At 36.3% G+C, this 6,475-nt stretch overlaps 1 non-coding gene across 1 annotated transcript; it reads right to left on the reverse strand.

Moving 5' to 3' along the window:
- Positions 1 to 5,879: 5,879 nt before the first annotated feature.
- Trnae-cuc lies at positions 5,880 to 5,951 on the reverse strand. The gene has a single exon. It is a non-coding gene; the product is annotated as a tRNA-Glu (tRNA).
- Between the last annotated feature and the right edge of the window lie 524 nt (positions 5,952 to 6,475).

Consider the following 6,475-nt stretch of genomic DNA (forward strand, 5'->3'; position numbering starts at 1 on the left):
TTTATTTTGAGCTATATATGTGTGTATGTATGTATGCATGTATGTATAACTGGTCTCCTCATCACTTATTTGATCATTCCCTGCACCCATCTACAAGCTTTCGCCTAGCCTATCGTTTAATTTCTGATTGCTTTTTTTGGGTAAATAATTTTCAGGAGACTCGAGCTTCTTAAGTTTTAAATGGACTAATGATTGCAACGACGCCCTTGCAGCTTTAGATATGAAGTTGCTAAATGTATATTCTCATTGAAGTTCTGTCTGGAAGTTAACTTGGTATCCAGCAGTATTTTGCTTCAGATCGTGATCCATGGATCCTTGTTTTTCATGTGGACTGGATTGATTTGATAATTGTAGCGTTAACTCTTAATCCGTATTCTGCTTCTCTAAAGTCAAAAAGCTCTGATACCTCTACTGATTTCTTTTAGATCTACATAACTAAGTAGTAAGTTTAACTTATGCATGTCATTCTTCCAGCACGTAAAAATAACTAATATCTAAACTATTGTGAAAGTAAGCAAAACTAATATAAAAAACTACAACATATTAAAATTCTTTATAACAAAGACGTATGCATCTAGTTGTGTACTCTGTAGTAAGTACATATCTGCGTCTTGACATTCCTGCCCCATATGTGCTTTGAAATTTCAGCCCATCAACGGGCTTTGCGGAGAAAAAGTTTTTCTAACTAAAAACAAGTGTGTACGCTCCACAGGCTGACCGGGTCCATCTGTTGTTTACATATCCTTACAAGCAACGACAAGCAAAGTGTGTACTTTGAACTTACCTACATACAACTAAATATTGAAATACGAGTATGAACAACTAATAGTTGTTAACCCACACAACCGACACATGTGCATATGCATTGTACATATGTTTGGATAAAAATGTCCAACGAGTATTTATCCTTTCGGTGCAGCCTTAATCGTTCACTAGTGCTAGTTTAGTAAGCTCAGTACTTTAATAATAAAAAGTACAACAATCATTGTACACAAAGTTGACAAGCATACAAAAGAGGTCATTGATGTTATGCCGACAATTTGAGCTGATGACAGTCAATGCAGCGAGGTTGGATAGTGGATGTAGGCGAAGGCATCTAACAAGGCAGAGCTAAGAGTGGCGCCACTGTACAGCCTGCGGTCATCATTGACCAGTTGGTCCTTAAGTGAGATTGTACAATATATGGAAGAAAAGTTGAAGCTAAAGCTGCTCTGGTTGGCAGCGAACGGACGTAGGAAGTTGGTTAAATGAAATGTGCTTCGTTTGCCAGGATATTAAAGAGCGTACAATTTGCTGTTTTTATTTATTTTTAATTTTTTTTTTTTCTTTGCTTCCTAAATCTAGTAGTACCACTATTGTTTGCTGTACGTAGGCAGCTCTTTTGTAAGTTGGCTTGAAATTGCTCGTTGTGTGCGCTTTCAACTTGAATGCGTTCTTGAGCGTCTGTGTATATTTGTGTGAGTGGGCGTATGTGGAGGTCCTTTACACACTTACGATTGAGTACTCGCAGCTGATGCTCTAGGCGACGCGCTGCTGCACTTCCCCCGCCTGCTGCGTTTGCCTAGTTGCACTCAAGTGCATTTTTGTTTATTATAGAAACTGAAGACACTTTGCTGCCTGTAGTACGCTTTGATTGTCCTGCATATGTATTATGGGAAAATGTTGTCGTTTAGCATAAAATTGGGAAGAAATTTAGGAAAAGAAGCAGAGATGTGCAATTTTCAACCGATTGGGTAGAAGCTCTTTATATAGACATAAATACTTTAAGTTTTTTGAATCCAAATATTTGATTTTTTATTCAGGTTGGCCCTGGGGTAAAAAAACGTCTCTTAATTTCTTCTTCCCTTTATAAAGATGCGCCACGTGTTCGTCCGTCAGTTAGGTCCTTACAGCGGCACACAAAAGCAGCATAGTGAATTTGCTTTATAAAATGAAGCTGCGACGGGGATGGGCGGTTCGTACCTACGCTTTGTGAGAGAGAGTTAGTCGCCGAGAGGTCCTTGAGACCGAGGCCCTGCGCACAGCCCATTGGTGGTGGAGTTTTAAAAGAAGCACATTTATGCGGTGGCATAACTGTAACTGCATGCCCAATTCAACGGCCATATTCCATTGCACTCCAAACTTCACTTCTTATATTTCACATTAAAGTTATTGATCTAAACTGCATTTTCAGGTATAATCGCTAAAATTGTTTTTCTCATTTCGAACCCAAACCAACACGTTGAACACGAAAACCACAAAATCCCCAATTTTATCAATTACTTTCATTGGCCGACAGTTTGTCTGTTGACGAGCCCTCGCTTTCACTTTCATTCTACGTTCATTTTACCTTAAGCGTACGAGTATTACATTTTCACCCTTCACAATGTCTATTTGAATGTTTTTTTCTTGTGTCCTAAATTAAGTAGAAAATTCGTTTTTCTCGTTTAAACACCGTTACAAGCCGTTCCCCAACCCGCTAGACTACCGGCTGGAAATAATAAGAAAACGCAATTTCCTTCTTACAACTGTTCACCGCCTTAATGCAGTAAGGTATCAATGCTCAACAGATGATATTTTGGGCTAAATTTATTTATGTATTCCCAGGTGATTTTAACGGTGTTTGCGCTAAAAGCACACTGCTGGTGTTTGGGTAGGGGGCAGTAGAAGTTTTGTGGTCAATTTGTGGTAGTGTGTTTTTTTTTACGTAAAGAATAGAAAGTGAAATTAAAGGCTTGCATGAAAGTCGACAAATCCAAAGTTTGTAAGTAGATACATATTCTAAATTGTAACTTTCTAGTAAATTCAATAAAAATGTAGTAGAACTATTGGACAAATAGAAAACTTATTCTAAAACTAGTGTTGAAATACAAAACCGTTTTATAATGAAAATATTACTAGTTTAGGTTGAAAGGAATGAATAACAGAATCTTCTGACTCATAGGCCAAGTATAATCGCGCTGAGACTAACATAATCTAACGTAAGTAATCATTAGGTATATTTGCGATTTTATACATATTTAGTGATATATGTACATTAGGGTTGTCCAAACATCGTGTGAGGATTAGAAATATGAAATTTCAAAGCTCTCGCCCTCTAGGATTGTTCTATATCGAACAAAAATATATCCCTGTTTTTTTTTTACAAAAAATATTTAGAGGTCGCTCTACGCCTTCAAAGATTTCTATGTAGTTGATATGGTGCAGAATCTTTAAAAATCCATACTTTTAAATAGGCAAACTCTACTTCTCTTTAGCAGACTTAAAGAAAATAATATCCATTTGTTTATTTAACCCTTTTTTTAAGTATAATCGCGCTGAGACTAACATAATCTAACGTAAGTAATCATTAGGTATATTTGCGATTTTATACATATTTAGTGATATATGTACATTAGGGTAGTCCAAACATCGTGTGAGGATTAGAAATACGAAATTTCAAAGCTCTCGCCCTCTAGGATTGTTCTATATCGAACAAAAATATATCCCTGTTTTTTTTTAACAAAAAATATTTAGAGGTCGCTCTAAGCCTTCAAAGATTTCTATGTATTTGATATGGTGCAGAATCTTTGAAAAGCCATACTTTAAATAGGCAAACTCTACTTCTCTTTAGCAGACTTAAAGAAAATAATATCAATTTGTTTATTTAACCCTTTTTTTTAATATTAACGATTTTTTATGGGTCTCCCATTGTTTTTTTTAACGTTTTTTGGGGGCCCATAAAAATAGTTAGTTCTCAAAACTGGCTAAATAAACAAATGGGTATTATTCCTTGAAGTCTCCTAAATAGAAGCAGACTTTCGCGATTGAAAACTAAAGATTTCAAAGGACAATGTACATGCCATTTCCACGAAAAATAGTTTTTTCCTATATATATAAAATTCATTGGGAACATTGAGCGCTTTGAGCGAACTCTTAATATATTTTGATTGAAAAAATAAAAAAAGTATATTTTATCGGTATAGAACAATCCTAGGGGCGAGAGCATTAAATTCTGACTTTACTTTCTTTGGACCACCCTACTGCACCTCATGTAAAAAGAGTAATTTTAAAGTTTTACGCGTAGGTATGGTGTAGTGCGCCTTTAGGCTAACTCTAAACAGTACCCGAACATATAAAATTTGTATGTAAACAGAGGACTATAAAAACCTGCGATTATGCCTCCTCGATACAAGAAAGATAATTTGGTAAACCAACAAACACACACATGACAAAGAAAAGTCCATTTGAAACAAGGAAGCAAACTAAATTTAGCCTGCGGCTAAATAGTGTGCAAGCATAAGAAGAGACCCATTGAAGCTTGAACACGCAAATACAAAGAAAACAGAAAGAATAAATTAAACCAGCAAGCTGCTGGACTGGTAAATACTCTTTACATATGTATTTTCTTGTGTTCAAAACGCAGCAAAGAAATTAGGTGACTGTCTGAAGAATCCGCATGCAACTGGCTAGGAGGATTAAACGGCCAACAACCCTGCATAACAAGTGGGAGGCAGCTGAGCGGTTGAATGAGCAGTCGACGCATACCTTTGGGAACTGCCGCTGCTGCGCTGAGGTGTCTAACGGGCTGATAACTTCTAACAGCAACCTGTGGAGGACTTGCCGCGCTGCTACCAAATAGTCAAAGTCGAACTTCTTATTTTCTTTTTAATTCTTTTTTTTTTGTATTGCACGCAAGATATGCTCTTGTGTTCACTTGAAAGCAGTAAATTCGGTCTTGAGTCCAAAAAGTCTTTGTCTTGCGGTTTTGTTGCTTGCGGTATTTTCCGGGTATCAGAGCAGCACTCCCCTCAATTGCTGTGCTCCTTTAATGGCAGGAAGGAGGAGGGCATCCCCCTGTCTACTTACAACTTCATTTTGGTCTGAATGTGTCCCTGTGGAACGGTGAGCATGCAGCCGAAGGCAACTAAGGCAGTTGGGTTGCAGCCAACAAACATGCGAATGCAATTACGCATTTTGGTCCTTTGTAAGAGATGGATTGGGTGGCGGAAGGGGGCAGTTGGGGGTGACAAGCTCCACCACCTTGTGGCAGCGTTCACAATATTTTCCGCTATTATTTTCGCTTTCACGTGCTTTATTTATTTTGGGTACATTTTAATTGCCTTCACCGGTGCAATTGTATCAGCTGCTTGCGGGCTGCCCTGCAGCTTTGGTGTATTTTACTTTTTACCTATTTTGGGCAGCCGAAATGAGAAAAATTATATTAACTTTAATTATTCAACATAAGTCACATTTCTAGGTATTGTTGCTAGTAAAAATTTCTTAAGGCTATTTTGACGTTCTTTATTTTCTTGTAAGTCTACGCTTTGTTGTAAAGCAAAATATTAACAATTCTCTAAAGTTTCCCCTGGCGGCCAGTACTAAAGTGGAAAGAATTGAATTAAATATTATAAATTTATAAATTAAATAAAATTAAAGTCTTACTGCTTCTTTGGCCATACTTGCAGGCTTCTGCTTACATATTGTTCGCTTATGCACTTCTAACCAGCAAATAAAGTGAAAAAATTCGTTTTTCCTTCCGGCAGTTTTCACTTAAATTGCTTTCATGAAACTAGCTACATATGTATGTATAAGCAGTTGAAAATTTCTATTTATTTGCTCATTTATTTTATTTGTGGTCTGGTAATACTTTTTACTCCAATCACAGCGTAGTCACAAAAATTTCAAATTTGATGACTCTTTTTTAAATACGCTGCAATTTTTTTTATGTTGCCATGTTTCATCATCCTTGGAATTTTCAAATTAAGTATGCACTTGCACATATAAAAGAAAAATTACTATTTATTGAATTAAAAACATTATTTTTTTAACTGTTTTTTATATTATTTCAAGTACACAAAAAATAAATTTAAACTTAAAAATAATAGATATTAACAAGAAACTAATGGAAAAAATTAAATTTCCCATACCGGGAATCGAACCCGGGCCTTCCGGGTGAGAGCCGGATATCCTAACCACTAGACAATATGGGATTGCTATAGTCTGTTGGACAAACGCAGCACTTAACTACAGCGCAATTCAATAGTCAACAGCAGTAGATGAACTCACCAACGCTTTCTGCTTTGATTTCTACACCACTCACACACAAGCTACCCACCATGGTTGGTGGGTATTTGAAAAGTGTTTAGTTAGGTGGTGAATAGAGAAAAACGCGAACCCAAGTGCACAAGCAGACCCATAAAAATATCTACATACATATATATACATATGTATTTAGTGCTTGTGATTTTTTTAACCTTCCCGTTGAAACTTTCTGTAATATTCGGGAAAATTAGTAACTTTTTTTCTTTTAATTTGGCTTAAAATTATTGTTTTTTGTATCTTTTTATAACGTCGCGTCTTTCCTTATTATCATAGTTGCCAACTTGGTGCTTTAAGCACTAGAGTTAGTGCTTATACAACCATGATTGATAAAAAGCTGAAGTTGCAAACCCACCTTGTTAAATTCTATTCGCGTTGAAAATGCTAGTACGCAAGTAAGTTGGGTAGGAAATGA

This window comes from Rhagoletis pomonella, unplaced genomic scaffold, assembly GCF_013731165.1.
Source record: "Rhagoletis pomonella isolate Grant_MI unplaced genomic scaffold, Rhpom_1.0 Rhpom_scaffold_00008, whole genome shotgun sequence".
Taxonomy (NCBI): domain Eukaryota; kingdom Metazoa; phylum Arthropoda; class Insecta; order Diptera; family Tephritidae; genus Rhagoletis; species Rhagoletis pomonella.